General features: G+C 38.3%; 1 long non-coding RNA gene across 1 annotated transcript in view; it reads right to left on the bottom strand.

Annotated features, from left to right (window-relative positions):
• Positions 1–474: 474 nt before the first annotated feature.
• LOC107321053 (uncharacterized) overlaps positions 475–23,475 on the bottom strand; it is a 380,448-nt gene continuing 357,447 nt past the window's right edge. Inside the window, exon 4 of the long non-coding RNA XR_014945636.1 lies at positions 475–608. This is a non-coding gene — a long non-coding RNA (uncharacterized LOC107321053). The remainder of the gene's footprint in view (positions 609–23,475) is intronic.

Raw genomic sequence — 23,475 nt, 5'->3', positions numbered from 1 at the left:
TGAGGAGAGTGACTCATGCATTAGGGTCGAAATGAGATTTATTTTTCTGAGATAGAAGAAATAAATAAATTTGGAGAACAAACAAACAGTGGTCAGTGATGGTTAGTTTGTACCTAATTAGTCCGGATGTTTACTAATTTTTTCCAAGTGCAGATTCTCTTGGAGACATCTGTGCCATTCCTAATTCTGTGATTATAACCATGTTTATTTCTTCACCCTCCTTGCTTCCTGCTAGGTAATTTTGCTTCTTTGGAGAAGTCAAAGGAAAAATGTATCTTTTTATTACAAGAATGAAATGTATGCGTAGTGAGAATCCTTCAATGACATATGGCTGATAAAGTTGTGATCTCATAATCAGCTTATGATTTGAGTGGGACACATCGTGGGTGCCAGACCCTGCTTGTAACTTTTTCCTGATGTTTTTCCTAACTTTCTGTTGCTAAGGTATGCTAAAAAGATGAAGGCATATACTCACTTCTTCTCTGGTACAACTTTGCTGTGCTGCTTGCTGTTTCATTCGGGCCAAGTCTGTTACACCAGGACAGGGACATCATTGAAGATGAAGGTGCTGGAATGGCATCTGACTCTGTGCTTAGATAAAGGTTGTGCTGGGGAAGAAAAACGAAAAAGCCCTGCTTAGGAAGTTGCTGTTTCTTTAAATGTGAAATAGAAGCTGGAGGCTTTAGGCAGAGGCTGTGCAGTAAGGGGAAGAAAGATTCACGGTAGTTTTCAGTGTTAATCCTGTTCTTTTTTTCAACAAACTTCTTTGTTCAGTTCAGAAGAAAAGATGAATAAGAAGGGGCAGGACAGAAGTACAGAAAGCAATGAATGCAGGAGAAAAGGTAAATCAGTTATGCCCACTTACTGTAGTACAAACATGTAAGATAATAGGATATTGGGAATGTGCCTGTCAAAGCAAAGGATCCAGGAAGAAAGGGCAAATACAAGTGAGAGTTACCTATTTTCTGAGTTCAATGTCCAAAGCAGGCATTCATGAACAAGTCTAGACTGTTATTTTTAAGGTCTGCAATACAGTTGTTAAATTTCACATTGATTCCAGGGCAGAGGTGGCTGGGATTTGTAAAGGCACAAAAGTGCACCTGCTCAAGGTGACAAATCAGTTGTCTAGATCCATTCAGAGCCCGTACATGCTACAAAAGCAAAGAGGATATGAGTGATGTCTTTGTAACCTGGTAATCCAAGGCTAGGTCTGTCAGTGCACAGGGAAATCCTTGGGTCTTGGCTTTGTAAAAAGCACATGATTCAAGGGGGTTACTGTGGAAGATGGTAACACACTGTGTGCACAACCCCACAGGTCCCCACAAAATCCTATTGTTGGGTAAGAAGAAAAATGTGCCTAACTATGCAACAGGGAAGGGAATAAGCTGAGCCTCAAGACTGCTTGCTTGGTTCTTGGGCTCCATCTGTGCCATATCTGATATGTCAATATAGCCCTGATGGGGTGCAGCCCACATCTTGCCCAAAGTTCTTGTCCAGCTTGGTGATAACGGGAGACAAATTGCATAGGGCTGCTAGGGAGTTACTTCTTCTGCAGACCTCCGGACGGAAGGGAAATGATGCTGCCCAGAGGGCCTAAGGGGAGTGGAAGTTTATGGAGATGACATTTCAGTTTATGGGACACGTAAGGAAGGATATAATGCAATCACTTCTGGACATTATATTAAAGGCTCTTGATCTTCTGCTAAGTACAGAAAAACGTACGTTGTTAGCAATATGGCTGTGGCATTTAGGGTATATCACTGGCAAAAAGGAGCAGGGAGTTGAGAGGCAAAGCATTGTTTTTTGAAAACTTCAGCCCAAGCTTATAGGATGTTCTTGAAATGGACTCTTGCAGATATAAGAGAACAGAAATGACGCCACCTTTGATTGGAATAAATCACACTGTCTCATAATAAGACAATCTCTTCTTTTGCTTCAAAAACCTTCTGTTACTTGTGAGTCATCAGAGGGCAGTAGAAGGACTTTGGTGTAAAGTTATTTACTTGCAAGCTTCTGGTAGGCTGCAGTGAATTATAGTTACTGAACAAACTTTTATCTAAGATTCCTGCAACTGAGCAATTAACTTTTTGACTCTTACACTAAAGCAGTTCATGTAAACAGATTGTGGTTATGAAGCGAAATGCTTAACAAGTCATAAATTGCGAATCAGTTGTTGATCTGCCCTTTTTTGTTTCTTTTATTTTCTGCACGAGACATAAATTTTCTGCCTGTAGTGGGTTGTTTTTTTCCAAAACAGTGGAATCTGTGCATCTTTAGGATATGGAAGAATCCCCTGAAAGAGTCAAGGCCTCCAGCAGCTTACCATGTAGGGTGAAAGGATTGCTTTAAGGAGCAGACATGTGGAGAATCATTACAAGCAAGATACCATACATTATCACACAGTGTGCATTTATAGATTTATAAGCAGGGAAAGATTACCTTGCATTTACCATGAATAAGAAAATGCGGCAGTGCAGCTAATGCGAGGTAGCTCAGGATATATAAATTAATCTCCTTATTTATCCTTCCTACTTCCATGAGTAGCCAAGCCTACAGAATAATAATGCAGCTCCTTTGCATGGTGATACTTCTATTCCTTTGTGATTGCTTTGCAGAGTTCAGCAACATTCTTATATAAAGTATCATCAAATCAATAGGAGTTGCCACCATTTAAATAGATGGACAGTTTCAGGCACCCTACAAAATCAGACCTTGCTCTGTGTAGACATCTTTGGATCATAGCTACAAAACAGAGATGATAACTTTTGGAGAACAGGGATATTTCTATTTAATTCCATTAAGACTAGTCCTTGTACCTTCCCCAGAAGAGACTGCACTATGAAGCTTATGGAGCAGAACATGGTAAGAAAGAACCTCTCTGACTCCTTCAACTGTTTAATAATTAGCTATATGACCTCTGTTTGGAAATAAAGGTAGGCTAATTAATGCATACTTCAATAGAGTATTTCACCTACAATATGATTACAATGTACAATGTAAAATTAGAAAAAGATGGAGTACATTCCATGTACATCATGACAAGGATTATAGGAGATCTTCTTTGTAAATGTCTTCTCTCTTTCATTTAATGGCACTTTGCATCACTGTGTAATTATGTATAATTACTTGGAAAAAAAAAAAAATAGACTTCTGGCCCCTTGGGGTGCAACTTTCAGAGAGACAAAAAGGGTCAGTGTTTGACTGTGGTGTGAAAGTTTGTGCAATAGTAGAGCATGTTCTCTAGAAGTGGAAATATTTCTGCAACACTCCCACAGGAGGGCTCATTCAAGTCATCTACATCCTATGTAATTTTAACCCAGCCATTACATTTTCTGCTGCTTTTGCATCATTGTTGTCTTGCAATCTGAAAAATAAAATAATAATTAAAAAAAAATGCTTCTGATCAATTAAAACTCAGAAGGGCCTTCTGTCAAGTTCCTGAAAGTGATTTACAAAGCATCTTCACAGTATCCACGTGAGTCAAATGAATGCGATTATCACAGTTAGGTATCTCAGGTGTTGTACAGAGGCTCAAGTGGAGTTAGGCTCCTCTGTGTGGGGCTGGAACAGAACTGAAGAAGGTCTGGTATTCTACCATCCTATTGTGGTAGATTAGACTTCTCTTGCAAGTTTTCCTGTTGCTTTGGTATCAGGTTGGGCTTTTTACGTTTTAATGTCAGGAAGACTTCAGGTGTATTTGCAAGCACAGAATTGACTCTCTGTGACAGCAATTAACTGAAACCTTTCTGCAAGAAGAAAAGATCGAGTCCTTTTTCTTCCTGGATCTTTTCACAGGTGTGGACTATCTTGTGAGTTAATTTTGTTACTTCACCATCATAAAAAGTGTTTGAATAGCTGTAATTACTGCTCCCCTTGTTCTCTGTCCTTTGACTAAAATGCTTTTAGGTATTTTGCAAAATCCTGAGATATAGGCTGATATGCAAACAATATCCCTGAGATAAAATGCAATAAATGTTCTGTAAGACATGTTTTATTTGTGAGGAGCTCAGATAACACAGTGATTGGTGCCTGGTTAAACAGATAGATTCAGAATATTTTCCTCTGATCCCCTACACAGCTGCATCTTATGTTTTAAAAATTCGTTTGAGATCAGACAGAACTGTTCAGATCCTAAAGGCTTGACAGAGGTTGTACAATTCCAGTGCCATAAAAGGAGGAAGAATGAAGAAGAGAAGGAAGAAATAGGAAACTGCATACAAAGCCTGGAGCACACAGACTGAAAAAGAACTTCCAAATAATTTGTCCTTCTTCAGGTTATCTCTCATTGAAGCAAGAGTTTATACATGGAAATTTCTGGTAGCGTGGCAAAAAAAATTAAGGTTTTGTGCTTTCATGTGAGTAAGGCAGAACCAAGGTTGCTAATTTCATTCTACAGCTTGAGTCTAACTGTGAATGTCTGGGTAGAAGACCATTCAGGATAGCAGGTTTAGAGCCTCCTTTACAGGGACATGCCTCAAGGAGAAGAGGAGAAATGGTAAAATCAGTGTTGGAGAAGGATAAGGAAAGTGTAAGATTATCTTAGCTTCAGTTTTAGTAATAATATGGGCAAAAAGTGTAATGTAGCTGGTCCCTCTGTCCATTTACTTTATTTACATGGCCATGATATCATGTATGGAAACCATCCTGATGACTGCAAAAAAGGAAATTGGAAATCGAGCTCAGCCTCTTTGCAAGTTGTGAATTTACAGTCTCAGTTCAGAGTAACTCTGTACAAACATGGAAACTGTTTAATGACCAAATGTTCATTGCTAGCATCGCTCATGACTATGTCATTCAAGTCAGAATTGCAGTGAGATATACCTTCATATCAGATTGGTGAAACAAATTTTCCTTCTCAGCTCTGCCTGCAATGTTTAATTCAAGCAGAATGACATGTGTTCAAAGGTCACACCACTGAATTTCTGGTAGCTGAGAGAGATGTCTAATTTAGTTGGGCTGTCTACAAAAGCCTTATGAACAACCAGTGAAGGCAGAGAGACTTTTACAGGATGAGCACATGAACTTTGGGTAACCTTATGAAGGTGCTGTCTTTTTGGGTTAGCTCTGATGAAGCTGATTGGCCTCTTTTGGTGAACACTGAAGTACTCCAACTTTGCTAGTCCAAACACATGCTTCTGCTAAGTCTTTTAATCCAGTTATATGACTTTTGAAATATCAAACTTATCTTTTTTTGGTCAAAGAGAAAAGCGAACTGTGATAGTTCAGAAACACTGACATTCAATATTCAACTTTTCTGTGTTGTCATCTATTCTTCTGGCCAAAATTATTTGCTGTGTTTGATCCAAGTTTTTGAAGGGCTTTTGTTGTCTTGGAACAGTGTTTTCTAGCAAAGTAGCCATTCTGCTGGAAAAATATTGAAGGTCAAAGCTGGATATATATCAAACCACATAGCTTCTTTTTCTCCTGTAGCTTTTGGATAAACATAGATTTCAGTCTTACAGGCTGTTAACCTGGCATCTCTTACCAGTTTGTAGTTCAGAGAGAATATAAGTAACATTTCAAATAAGCAGAGGAGTCGCTTCCCCTTTTAGGATGCTGGCTCTACCTTTCTTCATCTCCTTCTGCAGATCTCCTCTGGGGGAAGAGAATTAAGTATACTAATGACAAAAAGGCAAATGTGCAAACTCCCTTAAGGATGCCTTAGAAAGCTACTTCATCACAACAGTGTGACATGGACATGAATAGAAGATCATTCTTTTGCTTCAAATTCCTAGCAGCCATTGACTTTATTGCATATTTTCACCTACGTGAGCTACAAATTAATGACAAATATGTTTGAAAGCTAGTCATTACCTCAATCAGTCAATTATTCAAGGGATGTATCAGTGTGATTAGTTGCTCTCAGTTAATTATAGGAACAATAATTAGCTAATAAGGGAGTCCCATCATTCATATAATACTGATTTTAATTGTTTTAGAGACAATAACTTTAAAAGTCCCTTGAATCTGCATATTGAGAAAGCACCCTAGATTACTTATAAATTTATCAAGTTGCATGAAGTGCTTTATTGTCTTACTTTTCTGGCCAACCTTACGCTTCTACCATCTTCTCAGCACTAGCTTCTGTTGAAAATTAATGAATGTATCTTCAAATGAAGCCTTATTAGTGAATTGCCTTCAGAAGGCTGAGTGTCACACAGATGATTAGACAACTTGCTGCATTTAATTACCTTGCCCCTGGACAAATATAAACTGATGCATATGCTGGCAAAGAAAGATGGATGTGTAAAAGACATTATGCCCTGTTCCTATAAAGGCAGAATCTTCTCTGAAATTTCAGAAGCAAAACCATAGTTTTTCACACTTCTCCCTAAAATTAGCACTGGAGGGAGCATATATGGCACAGGATTTTAGTTTAACAAAGACTCTGCTTATTTCCTAGTTCTATTGGCACTTCCCTCTTTGGACCTTCAGCACCAGCATTGTCTAAATAACCAAAAAGTTGACATTACAAAACCACACAGGATGAGAAGAGTGCAGTCCTCCAGGGACTCATAGAATTGGGCAGTGGAATCATTGCTTTCACCTGCTGCAAGCTGATGTTTCTGCTTGCCTGTTTCACTCATCTTTACTGTAAGTACAGGCTATTTCTTTTCTGATAATGTGGCTGAAAACTCTTCAACCCTCCTTGTAAGATATGAATCTTAGATTTTAATTCTCCCTCTATTGCTTACCACTATCTTGCAATCAAAAATGACCTTGGGGGGTCATCTTTGTATGGGACATACATAGAATTTTCCAAACGCTGCTACTGAATGAATGCCCTAAATGTTCTTACCATATGTCAGAGATGGGCTTTTAGAGGAGTCCCCTTTCTCCCCAGCTGTGCTGACATTTTAAAAACCATATAATTTTTATCTCAGGCTCTTGGTTTTAATCATTTTAATTTTTTTTCTATCTTTACCCTGAAAGCCTCTCTTGATTCCTGCTCCAATTCTAACTGCCCAGGGCAACAACTGCATTAACATATCACTAATATACCTAATTTAATTATTTAAAATTGAAAACAAAAGATAGATTAACTCCAGTGAGACCACAGAAAACGAGAGTCATCTTTAACTTTGTGTAGTGTACTAGTCAGAGCATTAAAGCTGAAATCAGGAAAATCTGCATCTGACTAGAATTCCCTTAGACAATCATGTATGCTCTGTATCACAACTTTCCTATATGTTTTATAGTATTTATACCTGACAGGCTGTTATGTGACATCTATTTATAGGATGTAGTATTTTACAGTTCTCTGTCTCCTTATTACAGCTCCCAGATGACTTGAACTCTCAGTAAGCTCTGTTGCATGCTTTCCAAACTCAAGTACCCTTCATTATCTGTTTTACTTTGTTATACTGAATAAATAAAAAAATCCTGGAAGAATGCAGCCATCCTGTTGTATTGAACTTTTGGTACCTAGTTCCATTAATGCTTTAATCATCAAAAGCATAGCTTACATGTAGGTTTTGGACTGATTTTAAAGAGCTTTTTACCAAATAATGAGAGGAGTAAGAGCCCTTGAACATTCATGCTGCTGTTCTTCAACACATAGATCAAACCATGACATTGCACCAGTTTCTTTACAAAAATGTGTAAAGGTCTGCAAGTTCCATTTGCATATGACACTGCAGAAAGGTGAATATTTCAGGACTGATTTATCTGAGCTCTTGGATGATTTTGTTGAGACATATGTGACACTCCCTGGATAAATCACACCACATCTGAATTCCCATTATTGCTGTTGTTTCTTTGCAAGACAGCTGCAGAGCCCTTTCTTCTACCCAGTATTGAAAATGTCCCATTCTCCCTGATGCAACTTCACTTGATAAACTGATAGCTATTTTGTCTTTTCCCTGCCCCTGCTGCCTTCCATCTAGTTTAACCTGGACTGCTTCCAGCTCATCCCTCAGGCCTTTCCCTCTCCCTGTTATGAAATTTTTTCCTCTTCTTTCCTCAGTTTCTTAATGCTCCATGTCAAGCTGCATGCATGGAAGGAGGCAAGGAAGGAGGTATTACTCAAGGCAAAATTGGTATCAGAGCTGAAAAAAGATAGATATATGGCATGAGTGGATGCCTCACCATTGCTGGGATTTGGCAGATGGAGGAGTGAAAAACAAGATAAAAAATGGTGGCAGCCACAGTGGGTATGGAAAAACCTGCAGTAAAAGGATGGAAAAGTACTAAATTAATTCTTATAGATGCTGGGATATAGACACATAGGGAAAGACACAGCCAAATGCACTCATGTCTCCCTTTTAACAACACTCCAGGAATAAAGAGATTCCTGCTGTAGGCCCTTGCTGAACCTACAGTGATGAAACAAAATGACTTCTTTGTGGCTTCAGCCTCTTTCAGGTTAAATTTACCATCCTCTTCGACTCATTTCTGAGTGCACTTCCTAACCACATGGCTAGACTGTGCTTAAGCATGGCTATATTTGTCCACTTTCTTCACCTGCCCTTTGTGCAGTGCTGCAAGACGGACTTCAGGCACCCAGGCAAAGCACCCTCTCACCCCTCCTCAGAGGTCAGTGTTATTTGCTGATAAGGTACATGGAAAGTGAAACTTTAAGAGCAAGTAGTGTGTCTTGGGAATGCCTTCATATCCCTGCAGCCCTGGGAAATGTGGACATAGCTCATTTTATCATAACAGAGTACAGGTACAGGGTGCTGAGGCTCAGAAGGACAATAGAGGCCTACAGATACTTTAAGTAACCAACTCAGTCAACTTTGAACTGTCTCATTTGGACATCACTGTTTATATCAGTTGTCAACTGTATAAACTGTCAACTGACTTAAGAATGTCTGAGATGTTTAATCTCACTGTGTCTGAAAGTTGAGATCCATACTGGAAGAACACGTCCAGCTTTTTGATAAAGGGAATTCCAAGGAAAATACACATTGGCAATGGATTGCCAGTACTGAGAGAGTGTCACAGTGTGAGGAGAGGAAGAAAAAGAACATTTGGGTAAAGAAATGCACAAATTCACAGTGCTTATGAATCAGATGGTTTAGAAGCTGCATTATACTTTGAGCTCTCTGAGATTGTTCTTTAATAGGCATCATGTTCTCATGCAGAATGGTCCTACTATATAATCCTACTGTTCCTTTTCAGTCATTTAAAATTTTACACCTGCAAAATTGAATAAACTTATTGGTTCTATTTCTTGGAAGGGGCATGTGCTTTTTTATGCTGGAAAACAGAAGCAATGCACATGATATTGGATCAGTCTGATTCAATTACTTTGTGTAATCTTGAATTTAACCTAATTGACAAGAATTTGGAGAGACATACTGAATATTTTTTTTTCTTGTGCTCAGTTTCATCATCACACACAATAAAAAGCATTAATTTTGCCCCCTTCCTCCAACAGCTATAGCAAAATAAATTATTTTAAATGCATTGCTTGAGTTTTATCAGGATTACCTCTTTTCTTCTGTAGGTGCATACACAATTATATACTGAACTCCACACAGTTAGTTAGCGTGGACTAGGCAGTTATTGGCAATGCAATCTTCCTTTGTAAAAGACTCCCTGTAAATTTGATCCTTCTTGAACATTAGAGCACAAGGGAAAAGGAAATAAGGAAAGTGCAGAACATGAGACCAGAAATGGAATAAATAAAACTGGTGTGTTAAAAGACGGAGGAGTGAGGAAAAAGCAAGTCAAAGTCCCCTCTCCTGAAATCTCCTCTAAGTGGCAGATCTCTTCTGTATCACCATGGCAGTATAATACCATAAGGAGACAGACGCTCCCTTAAGCAGTCAGTACCCAAGTAGTTCTGTGTATTTCAGGCCAAAGTGAATAACCTAGAATTGCAGCAAATTATGCTAGAAGACCATCCAAACCTCAGAACATTTCATGGTAAGCACATGTAATCTGCCTCCTCTTAGAAGCACAAGGGAATCAGAGGCAAATAGAGGGAAATTTTAGTGCAGGGAAGAGCTGTATAAAATCCTTAAGATAATCAATGTACAGAGTAAGTCAGAAAGAAAATTTTCTTCTAACAGACACAAAGACATGCTGCAAGTGTCCCCGGTTGCTGGCTGTTACCTATGGATAGCAGTAGTGCTCCTCTATGTCTTTATGCTTTTACACCCCAGAGACTTGGAAAACTGATGCTATTCCTTTCCCAGTTTCCAGCATTTCCTCAGATTTAATTCGTTTTAGCATGGCAAGGCAAATGCAGATTTTCCAGATATGTGACACTTCCTATGATGAAGCTTGTCTAGAAGAATTTTAGCAAGCTCAGAGAGTGCAGAACACCTTTGGAGTTAATTCAATGGCATTCCTATGTTTCTCCATGCCATTTAATTAACTGCTGTTACCTAAATGTTTTAGTCATTCTGAAATTACTTCTGTGTGTTGATAATTTTTGTGATTGTGATTATTAATGCCTGCAGGATAAATGCTATCCATATAAAGTACTATAAAATGCTATATGTCTTTGTGTAGGTAGCGGCATGGAGATGCAGCCACAGTCACTCAATAACCATAAAAAGAGTATGAAAGTTGAATTCAGAACCAATGTTCCTATTGAGTAAAACACCAATAACAGCAATGTGTTGTAAAAAATCAGGGGTATGTTGCAAGATAATACACAAAGCTCACAAGTAAACGACTTGCTTAGATTATGTTATCACTGGTGAGAGTAGCTCGCATAATTGTTCAGTCAAGTATTTTTTTTACATCACTGGTTAGAAATATGTGGGGAAACCTGTTAACCCCACTTGTCCGACCTGTTCCTGTCAGAACTATCTTTAGTTTGAGCTTCGAAAGCAACAAACCACATAAAATCTACGCCCCCTTTCTAACATTATTATCCCTCCTGCTGTTTTAATTTATGTGTTTAATTTTGGTTTTCTGGGTGCAATATGGCTAATTGCTTGAAAACTGTGCAACCTTACAAGTGAAATTTTGCTTTTATAATTTGTAGCACATCAAGTGTAATAACGTACATTTAATTTCTCAAAAAGATAATTATGCTAATAGAATTATTTGAATAAAAATTCACACTCTATTCAGGATAATGTCCTCTACCTCTTAATTTATACTAATGTAGGTTTGTGTGGAATTTTTAATAATCTTCTTCAACCCAGGGCCATGAGTGGCTGGACTGAAGAAAAGGACTGGTGGGACTTAAATACTATAGAAAGGCTTAAAAAGGCTTTGTAGCAAAAACTGTCAGAAGTGATGCAGGTATTGGGTTTGTATAGATGCTATGAGATGCTGCACCCAGCCCTGGTCAAGTGGATGGTTGTGGTCCTGCTATGTATAGCTTATAGAGGGAAAATAAGGAAGAGACTCTGCAGGTGAGCAACTGCACTGCCTACAAGCAATGCTTGACAGATGCCAGAGTTTGTGCAGACTGCCTGTCACCCCCCAAAATGTGTGGTACCTATTGAGTGACAGCACCTTATGAGACTGACTTTCATTGAGAGGGGAAGGGCACTCACCTCTTCCAGGAGCCTTGAGAGGCAGCAGGGTGGAATGCAGAAGAGACACTAGATAGGTGTGAGGGCTTGGAATTGTCTCAAGAGAGATGATGCTCCACACATGTACTGCTCTCTGATGCCCAAAGCCTTCATGCCAGACAAACTTGTTTTGGCATTTGAGCAGCATCTGCAGAAGCATTTATGCAGGATAATAAAGCTTTTGGAGCTGGGAAGGGCTGTGCTGAGGCTAGGTTATTCAAGGGGATGCAAAACTGTGGCCTAGCACAGGCTGGTGGCTCATCCCACCACCATTCAGAGGCAATGCATGCTTGGACCCAAATACTCAGCATGCAGCTGGAGTACCCTGAGAAGTGCAGCAGAGCCTTTCGGACAGAGTTAAGCTGCAGGCTGAATGGGGAACATCTTCACTTGCAGTTGGGAAAGCAAGGCCTTCCATTAACCCTTCCTTGTTCATGAAGCCCTCTGAAAATGGAGTGTTACAGTATTGCTGCACTGAGTTTTCTGTGTTTTCTTACCTGTAGCCAGGTTTAACAACATATATGATATCCCCCTCTTCCCAGATGAAACTTCCTCCCCTGTCTCATATTTCTCAGGGAAAGAATGGCAGCTGCTCTCTGTATCAAAGCACATTGAAATCTCAAGCAGTAGTATACAGCTATTGCTTTTAAAATCAGGCTGTCCAAGGCTTGAAATGCTCATTATTGTATGTGCAGTAAAATCCTAGTCTTGCAGTGACGAAACTCTTGCACATCCCTTGTGAACTGTTTACACAGGGAAGTATGATAAATGAAAGTTTCTAAAGGTGGTGACTTTCATACTAGATTAATATAAGGCACCATGATTAATGCCTAGACTGTCAGTTCATATTTTCTGCCTTAATTATTTCAGGACTTTTTTAATGCATCATAAGTATATTCATGGGTGATCTAAGAGCAGGATTGGCAGCCCAAGAGCTTGACAAACTATTTATCCATGGAAAGGGTGGGGTCTGGGAAGCAGATTTTGCAAAAGTCCTTTGTTTCCTCCTCTTACCAATGTACATGCCTTCCTTCTCCCTCTGCATGAAGTTAATCATCCACAGGACTGATGATTTCAAGGTCACAAATAAGGAGACACTTTTTGTAGTGTTTCCGTAATGTTGAGATCTATTTGCTAGAAAAGAGGTCAAGCCTATTTATTTCACAAATGCTGGCTAACATTAATATCTGAATACTTTCTTGATATACTCTTTTAGGTACGGGAAATAGCTTTAATATCTCGGATACCACATTGTGGTAGCTATTGCCTTTTAATGTTGATCCCTACAGGCCATCAATCCCTAACTAGCATTACTTCTTATTGAAGCTGAGATAGTTTCAAACCAAAATTTATAGGTAGAAGATTCACTGTCTTATGACTAATTCCTTGAGTTGTATGGTTCCATTTCAAGCTGGAAATTCCTTGGGCCATCGAACACTACTGATTTTTAGGTAGAACCCTTCACTGATTTGATTGTGGAGTACTTAAAAAAGATTGGACGATATGGCCTCATACTTTTATGGAGTTGAGTTACTTAGTGTTATCAGAACATAATTTTTTTGAGACTTGCACTTATTTGGCTTTGTTTTCCTTGGATAGCTTTAAATACAATGTGCTTTATAAATGGGGAAGAGAGAACAAGTTTGTATGAAATAAAAATGGCAAGAATCTTTACTGAAAACACACACTGAGGCTATTTTTACTTTCATTGCTGAGTTTTGCAGAATAAACAGATTACAATAAACAGAATATAGCAAGGTGATAACATTATTATTATTATTTATACAGCACTATAAATGTGCATTCTGCTTAACAGACAAATAAAAGACATCTCAGGAGATCACTCCAAGTTCAACTTCAGCATAAAGTACAACTTTCTCCTGAACATCTCCTTTTTTTTTGTGCAGTTGCAAAGAACAAATGTTTCAGACTTGAGTGCATTAAACGGAGGAACAGAAATCCTTATTCAGGCTCAAAAAGAAAAAGTGATTTGATCAGCATTGCTTGATGTATAGGCCAAAACCTACTCTCTGATAAAAATCCTCCATGACTGCAGTGAAGGCCAGAGCTGACCCAGTGTTCCCATCAAAGCCGCTGGAATTCAGGAGTGCCCTGAACTTCTGAAAATTAAGCAGATATTTTTTATGTTCTTAAGGATGATGGCTCACTGTGGGTCATAATACCTCACAAAAAGCTGCTGCAACATATCACACTCCATGTTTACCACACTACTCGCTTTCAACCAAAACTTTAATCTTTAAAATATTGTTATTCTTTAATTTTTTAAAGAGCATAAACACTAAAGATGTCCAGGCCTAGAGAAGGTCTGTGATGAAGGAAAATCTTGGAGATAGAATGATGTAGAAACACCAATTAGAGCACTGATCTGAGCAATGAAAGGCAATTGTGTAAGCTTGTCTCTCAAAGAGTTGAGAAGTATATAGTTACCCACAGATATTTGCTAGTAATTAGAAGAGTGAAGGGAATAACCCACTTCAGAGAAACAAAATGGTCCAAATAAACACTCTCAAAGTAAATTTACCAAAAATATTAAGCAAGAAACACAAGAAATTATTTTAAAATACTGCACTAAAAATACCAATTAAAATATGTGCCTATTTATTATAATGTCTATATAATTCAGAAGAAGGAAGGAATAATTGTCAGAAATATTTATAAATTGCACGGCAATAAGAAACTCTGGCAGGTGTTGAGTTTGTTAGGGATAAATCATGCCCAAACTTCGGACGTTTAATCAGGAAGGTGCATAGATTTCATTTTATCTGCAACTGCGAACATTATCAGAATGCAAAGCTTTTGTATTTTGGTAGTGTGCCATAGGGACACAACCTCAGAACAAAGTCTTTCTTTTATAGCCTAATTGCTAATGTAAAACCACATAAACACAAATACAGCAAGCAGTTTTATCTTAATTTATAACTCTGTCTCTGGGCAAACCAGGTAGTACTTCAAGACAGCCTTTCTGAACACCTGTTCCTACACAAACTTGCATGATCTTGAATCCTGTGGCTAGTTCCAGCTATCAGCTTTAAGAAGTTCATTGCTTCTACACATTCCTGCCAGCAGCCACTCCCTTCAATGCTGCTTCTTTTGATGTCTTTTCTTATCCTTTCCTAGCATGGGAATTAAACTGACAAAGCTGAGTTAATGATAAAGTTTTATCTTTGAAGCATTTCAAAGCTTACAAAAGGAACATAAGTATCCTTGCCTGCTTCCTAGAACTTCTTAACAGCTATTTGCTGTTTCCGGGGTGCAGATTTTGTGTTTTCCTCTCTAGCAGGACCTCACATGATCTAAAGAAACAACTACCCACGGGTAATCTCTTGCTGACTTGCTACCTTACCATAGGTGTCAGATGTCTAATGCAATGTAAGGAGGGTCCAGCCCTTTGTGCCTGTCTCCCTTGTATCCACTACTGGGGAACAGAATGCTTACTGCAGCAAAAAGCAAAGAGAAGTAGTTCCCCAGTAAGAATATCACACTAATCATTCAGCTTTTCATACTTACACAAAGGTAAGCCCAAGACAAAACCTTCCCCCTCAATAAACATTCAGAGCAGGTCCCCAGAGCCACACTTCAGCTGTAGCCTTTGCTTACTCAAATAAATGTCACCTGAGCACCAACGTATAACGCCTGGATTTTTGCAGCTCCCTGGAATGTGAAGCAATATTACTCTTTCTAATCTTCACTATAAGCTAGATATGGAAACATGAACAGGACTAGTTCTTTTTTCTGTGCAAGAGTTTGTTTTGAGCATACATACTGTCCACATCCTGGACCTTCCATAAGTGGTAGGAGTAAACAAAGGGTGCTCCATTACAGGACCACAACAGTGCTCCAAAAAACTGTGCTTGCCTTCAAGCCATGAACAAAAATCGATTTGTAAACCTGTACTGAAGTACTGAATGCTTTGTTTTCAGTAGGAACATGAGAAAGCCTATTTTTTGTTTGTTTATGAGAAACAGAGGAAAAAATGGCAATAATCCTCACTTCCAACCAAATAAGATAAGATCTGACAGTCTTCCAAATTACCATGAATAGTAACAGTGTTCTAGCACTGCATTATATTCTGAAATTGAAGCAATTAGTAGACTGGAAATGTGCAGTGTTCCAGACCCATACGCATGTGCTTATTCTATCATGGCCACAATGACTGCAGTTACAGATAGTGGGGCTTTTGCTTATCATCCATTTATTCATGATGATTCTGACCACTTCAGAAATTTGGAAGTCTTCCTCTCCTGTTGGTTTGACCACACTGGAAATGGTCATACTGGAAAAAATCTTGATTCCTATGAGTTCTGCAGGACTTTTGTAACCTACCAGAGCTGAAGTGGGATTTCCCCGTCTCTTGAAAATAACTAGAAGCAAATAGTAGCAGCCTGATAATTTTTTTTTTTATAAAACTAAGGAGAAAAATCCTCTTCCAGGGATCAGAAAACACCAAAGCCAATTCTATTGAATTGGAGCCCACCTTCTGACATACTTTATAGTCCTTCCAGTATGTTAATTGATTTCAAATACCATCTGAAAACACTGTAGGATGGCATCCAGAAGGAGAGGGATCTGGTGTACCTGGCTGACATTTATTATTACTGTTCAGTTTCTGAGCAAATGCTTTTGGACACAATCCTTTTTTTTTTTTTTTTTTTTTTTTCCTGGCCTGCAAAATAAGATCTGGAAAATTGTTATTGTAAAGTAATTCCAATGAGGGTAATAAAAATTGACCCAGATGTTCTGTTTTAAAGCTCTCAATCAACAAATAGCTTCTAAATCAACAAACAGCCTCTGTTTGAAAGGCTAATACAACATTTCTGCTTATGAGCTAAAGGAAAAAATCCCTATTCTGTATGGAAAAGGATTCAGCTAGTGTCTCAGATTCCATTCCAGGTAGATTTGTCCTTCCTGAAACTGTCCAGGAAGAGGTCTGGGTGCTCTGAGAATTCAGAAATAAAAAGAAGCCTCCAAAATGATCTTATTGCTAACTTCATCTGCTTCTGGCCTGCATCCAGCAAAGCACTTACATTTGTTCTTTGCTTTGAAATCGGCTTGGTGATGTCAACAGGGCTTCTCATGTATCTGCAGTTAAATACTTGCACAAGTGATTATCTGTCTCTAGCCTCTCTCCATCATGGCTTGAACTACCCACAGTGGTCACTAGGAGGGAGAGCCTTGTTTTATATTTCTGAATATCACTTTACCAAGATATTTTCCTCTTCAGACAAACGTCCTGCCATTTGGCTTGCTGCATTATGCTCCAGTTCAAGCTCAAGAGCTCCTTCAGCCCAAACTCTTCCCTTTCAATCTTGGGTCTGAACAGATCCACTCAACTAATCAAAGATTTTCTCTGTACCCAAGGAGATTTACTGCAAACAGATCAAGTGCTAAAGTCCTTTGCTGGAGATGGCTGATTCTCTGAAAAGCCAGCAAGGCTTATTAATACTTACTAAAGAACAACTCGCCTTCTCTAGTTTTGCTCTTCTATTTCCTCTTTTCTCCTTGATAGAGAAATGTCTACATGATGAAACGAAGTGCAGTCTTCTGGTGACATTATCTGAGTAGAAACTTAATAGCTGCCTTGCAAGCTAAGGAACCACCTTTTCACTTTTTCCTTAGAACTTTGTAAAAGCTAATTGAAAAGCAATCACAGCCCAGCACTTAATAGGCTTTCACATTTCAACAGCAAACATTTTTTTTTTTTTTCTTCTGTGTTCAAGAGGCACATCCTGGGCAAATTGCTCCCTTTCATAGAAGGTAGGTAGTTTGATCTTGGTTCGAGAGAAGGCTACAGTATATCACTTTTATTACCTACTTTGTATGAGAATAAGTGTTTTATAAAAGTTCTGAAGGTAATTTCTTATGTCAAGGAGGGCAAAACTTAGCTCTTGTACTCAAGATGCTTTAATTAGTTTTCCCTGAGTCTGTTTTCTCAGTTGTCTTGCTGCAACTGCATTAGTTTTATTACCCTGAAGAAATAATTTGCTCTTATTAAGACCAAGTACTCTGTTCTATAATTTAATATGTTACATTCATCTTTAACATTAAAAGGCCTGAGCCAAAGTTCACTGAAATCAGTGGAAAGTCTGCTACTGAAACCAAAGAACATTAGATCCTTTAAGGGAGTTTTAGTCTTAAGAAGCATCTATACTGCAGTTATTATGTGCAGCCTATCTACGTTGGATGTTATTTGAAGTGTAACTATGCTAGGACAGGGCTCTGTGGGGTCTGATGGCAAGTATTTATGCAACTCCTTGAGCAGGTGGGGCTTTTTTTAGTCTGAGATGGGTTTTGTGCTGACATGGTTATGTTACTAGAAATACCTGCCCTAGTTAGCTTAAATTTAGCTTATGTATGGTTACACAATTTGAAGTTATTCCAGTATAGGCATACTTACATTTTAGACAGAAGTTTCTTGTGTTATAGTGATATGATTTTGTATCTTAAATCAGATGTATTTCTCTGTCTGTGGTTCTAATTCATCACTGGATGTATCATGCTCCTGCTCATCAGCGCCCACCAATAACACGCAGTTTTCTCTCATGGTATTGTCATTTTCAGTTACAATCTATTTTCTTCTTCCATTACTTGAAAAGGGTTTGATAGCCCTCCTTTTCTTACAGGTACATGTTTTTTCTAGCCACCTGTGTTTCCCTGGTGGAACTGTTAATAGCAATAAATTAATCCCTAGATGCATTATAGCATGGTTGAGCACCATTATATCAACAACCAAGCCAGAAAAACCTTTCTAGCTCAGTTCCTTAGAGACTGATTAAAAAAGCCATCCCAGAAGTTCAATGATATTAGGCAGTATAACAACCGCGTTTCTTGCTGGAAGCATTATTTTCCACAAGTCTATATTGACAAATGTATTTCAGAAGCATCCAATATGCTTGTTTATCAGTCTGAAATTTCTGAGAATATATTCTAATTTCAGAAGAACTACTAAAATCCTACAATGGACACCTTAAACATTACTTTAACAAGAAAGTTCCTAGTTAGGTTCATTGATATTCAACAAGGGAAAATATGATGTATGTAAACAATCTGAAATACTTAAATATAGTCTGCTCTTTGTTATGGTCTTGTATGTCCAGTCAAAAATCCTCTGACATATCCCACTATGTCATTATGGACCAGATCCAAAACTGGTTCAGTCTAATCAAGGACTGCCTGATACTTTCAGTCTCCTTTACTTTGTATCAGATGGAGCTAAAAACTTGCCCTCTCTAACCTGTCTATAATACTCAATTTTTCAAAATGGAACAAAGATTTCTAAACACAAGCAATTTTGTGTTCTTGTTTTTAGTTACTTTAATATATTTCTTTTCCCTTTTCCTTTCCCTTTCCCTTTCCCTTTCCCTTTCCCTTTCCCTTTCCTTTCCCCTTTCCCCCTTTTTTTCCCTTTTCCCTTTTTTCATTTTTTATTTTTTATTATTTATTTATTTATTTATTTAAGCCCGTGATAATTTAGGGTAGACTTAGGTCATTTTTCAAAGTTTCTTCTCAATATTGATAACCAGAAGATTTTTAAGGGAAGCTTCAGATCAAGTGAGGCATAGAGTGTTCTGGCTGCAACGACAGGTATTATGAACTCTGAAACTAATTTTCACATCATGGTGCTGGAACTTTTCCACTTTCTGTGGCCTCAATGCGTAGGTTTCATGAGAAGTATTACTAGGACTTCTAAATGGGAGTAAAAATGAGGGAACAAATTGAGCAGTTATTAAGAACGAAGCTATTTTCCTGATGAAACATGACTCATGCTGACAATGGAGATTCAAAGTACTCTACAGATTTAATAGTCATAAGTAATATTTCAATAGTGATAAGTGATGCTTGAAAAAGACAAATCTTGAAGGGAAAGAAATTCTGCCAGAGTTTTCTCATACACTTCTGTGTCTCTTCTTGGGTCCCTTTACTGCATCGTTTATAGGGAATCAATTTGTAGGCTTTGGGGACTGCTGAAGTTAATTTCCAAGAAGCGTAATACATGCATGTTCATACACATAGCAGTTTTATTCCATACCACTTTGTTTTTATATATATATATATTTTTACTTCAGTACAGACACTATTTCTTTGGATGTCCAAGAACTGATTCAGTAAATCACCCAGATACAAACAAACAATAATACATATTCTCAATCTTGAGGGGTTATGAAGACAATGGTTATCAGGCAGATTTACAACTCTCAAAACACCTGTTTAAACACATGAGCTCAGAAGCCAAAGGAGGCACAGAGTTTGCTTGGTTGTCTTTTCTTCACTGGGAGGTTCAGAAATAAAACAATTAAAAACCAACCAAACAAACACAAGCAAACTTTTATCATACATGTGCATATGAAGAGAAAGGACTTACTCTACTTTAGTTATGCATTACCACTAGCCCATCTGAATGCTACTGCTGGAACAAAGAAAAACACTTCCTTTCTGTGATCTCAAGTGTTGTGTCAAGATATACATTCCTTCTATGTATGCAAGAATGAGTGCATTATAACATTACTGTACTGCAGTAGATTTTACAAAACTTCTCACATTTTTCAGTAAGTTTTAAAAGTTAATATCAGTCTTGTTGTAATATGAAAGTAAGATTTTGTTCTTATACTTTCTAAAATGTGACATGCATGTTTGATTTTCCTCATACAAGTCTGTTTTTTAATGAGGTTAAAGGCTGTATGAGGTGTCTATTTCTTGGCTCACAGAAAGGCAGAGGAAGAAATTAACACTGGGAAAGAACATTATTTGCTTCTCTCAGCATGATCTTTTTGTCTTCAAATCAAAACCCCTTTATTATTTTCATCCTTGCTCTATTGAAATCTTGGGGCAGGGGAACACAGGCAGCTGGATGTTCCTCCAAGCACATTCAGGTATTCCAAAAGCCTCAGGTGTGAGCTCCTGTGGTGATTCTTTAAGTCCTTAAGCTAATCTATTCTCCATCTCCTTTATAACGAATACTCTGCTCTTCATTTTCTCTGTTTTCAAGTTGGACAATTCTATTTTCTGCTTCACCAAGATGAGTCAAAAGCCTTTGATTTATACTATCAGTTCTCTCATTTATGGATAGTACCATTGCAGAGATTTTTGACTATCCATTTTGCTTGCAGGTAAGGTTAAAAGTGCTCTGGATTTTGACAGCTCTGCAGCAACAGTGGACCCAGGAGAGCAGCAAGAATGAGTCATGTGTCCTCTAGTGGCAAGTGGAGAGGAATTCATATGCTTAAGCTGCATGAGGTGGTTGCTCCTCTTTTGTTTCAAAAACAAGAGTTATGCCTAGGTGCTCTAGCCAACTAAATTGATCAGCAAAGCCATCAGTTTGAGGTTGAGAAGAAAGGAAATGCACTTGGAAGCAACATTCAAATGCATCACATCTTTTCCAGGCTGATTATGACCATGGTTCTTTCAGTGCTTTCAGTGTTTTTCATAGGTTTCTTCTCTTCCTTTCACTTACAGTGCTTGCTCAAAGATTTTACTATGATCTTGGGTGACCAGAAGAAAGCAGGCACATCTTTTAACTTGCATGACTCTTGGCCAGACAACTGCCTTCTGCCTGTGGTCCCCAGAATTATAGAATAACAACTGTCCTTTGAGAACAATTATCTATGTTTGTAACTGTACAAGCTTCTGACTGCAATGTTGAGACCTTCTGATTAACCAGATTTAATTGGTAAAGGGCAGCAGAGCACTTGCAGTAAAAGAGGAATCTCAGACCATGCACATGGGGGGAATTTTCAGAGATGCCCACATTCTACTGAATGTTGGTAGCAGTTAGGCACCTAGCACAACCTCTCTCTCTCTCTGCATGCTTTGTCCTGAGACAGAGATATATTGCTAATGTGGGATTCAGTAATTCTAGGGGTGGTTTGGTGGTGTGTTTTTTTGTTTGTTTGTTTTGTTTTTTGTTTTGTTTGTTTGTTTGTTTGTTTTTCTGTTAAGAAAGAAAAAAATAATTAAAAAAAAATCTATTACTTTCCACTGAGTTTACAAATGTAAATGCCAGAAGGATTCAGGTTCCCAGTCTGTATTTATTTTCCTAGTGAGACTATTACAAAGGTAATTAGCTATACTCAGAATATAAACTACAACAGGGAAGATCAAGGGATATTGTTTCTATTTTGTGACAACCTCTGATTTATATTCATTGCACTAATATGTTTAAAAAAATTAATTCCCTATATTTAAAAGGGTTAAAATAAGAAATAAAAGTGGCTGTGCTTTACTGATAAAGCTAGTATTTAACAACCCTGCCTAAGCACTGGTATTAACTCTATGCTGAGATATGAGGTGGGAAGGAAATTTTTTACTGCTTTTGTGTTTCTGAGATTTCCTTGCAACCAACACTCAGCCAAGCTGGAGATAAGATGGCAATACTGCATTCCTTTACATCCTGCCTGCTCATAGCACCTCAGGTTAATGCAGCCTACCTCCAAGAAACTGTGTGTATCGGTCTGTTTGAGACCCAGGTGCCAGCACTAATGTTAGGAAGCCAAGTGGAAGACTGGGCACAGGACTTCTTTTCAGCTGGCAGACAGAGAAAAAGCTCTTTCCAGAGATTTTCTTGGAGGAAAAATTATTTTGTAGCATCATTGGAGGGCGACAGGAAGGGTCAGAAATGAAATGAGATAGCAATTTGTTGGTAATACAGGGAAAATGCTGCCCGTGGATTTTGAAGTGGGTAACACTTCTTAAAAGCACACCAGATGGAAGTTGACCATTTTGATGCTTGCAGAACACAAAATAGACAGATTGTCAATTACCTAAAGGACTGAGCAATTTGTCAAATATGAGTTGGACAAGCAAAAGAGAAGTTAATAGTATTGGGGAGTTCAGCGAACAAGTCAGCCTAGATGTGTGAAAATCTCTAGCAAAGATTCTGTTTTTAAGCATATTTTTAATCCTAGCTAAAATAATTCACTTAGCAGTGGTGGATTTTTTCTTGGACACATTCTTAAAGTGCATTTCCTAAGAAAACATGGTCTAGGCATTAGGATCATCAGCTTATTTTTATGCTTTGCCTTCATAACTTTTCAATTAATTAGTCAACTGGACAATGGGATAGGGATCTGAGATGCCTTCACTTCATACAAAGTCAGTGCAAATGAATGATTTGTGTGCCCCAGTGGCGCAGTGGTAGGAATGCCACCTGCAACACTGGAGGCCCGAGTTTGAATCCCCCCTGTGGTGCAAGTGGTAGAAGTGCCGCTCTGCTACACACGAGGCTTGAATCCCGGGGGTTGGACTCGATGATCTCTAAGGTCCCTTCCAACCCGCACCAGACTGTGATACTATGATGATGATGATGATGATTTGACAGAGAAGACAGTCCCCTACTAGTATCATCTTGTTACATTATGAGCACAAACTACAACAAGCCTCAGTGCAGTTTTGTTCCAAAAAATGGAGTCAAAGGAAGACAGGTTTTATTCTTCATCCTGCTAATAATGTGACTTCCTAGAACCTATTAAATCCAATAAAGAAACTTAGCAGCATTATAAGCAAAAAGACTGTCACATTTACACCAGCCTATACATTAATAATCTAATTCCTATTTGCTATCATTATTTCATATTGCAAAGACTTGAAAAAAGTGCTATGGTGCAGACTTGGGTAGGGATCCAAACCACCAAAGAAGTGGCCTGATCCACTTTTTACTAAACTCAACCACTTCATATTCTTTGCCTCAAATGTTGTGCTATATTGGGCTACTGTCAGTGATACTATATGGCAAGGACATGACAGGTAAATTTGTGATGTTGGAGATAAGCCATAAAAAAACCCAACAAAATAAACCAAAAAAACAACAACCGAAGAGATCAGGCCAGGTGTCTCAGGTCTGTCTAATGGATATACAAGAAGGAGATTCATGCATGCACACACAGGTGGATAACAGGGAGAAATGCATGCTGAAAGATTAAAAAGGATTCATTTTCTTATGTCTGACAGTCACACAATTATGGATGCAGCAGCAAGAGAG

Source organism: Coturnix japonica, chromosome 1 (assembly GCF_054131305.1).
Source record: "Coturnix japonica strain WE chromosome 1, WE-NBRP24, whole genome shotgun sequence".
Lineage (NCBI taxonomy): Eukaryota > Metazoa > Chordata > Aves > Galliformes > Phasianidae > Coturnix > Coturnix japonica.
This window is presented reverse-complemented; position numbering and strand designations above follow the sequence as displayed.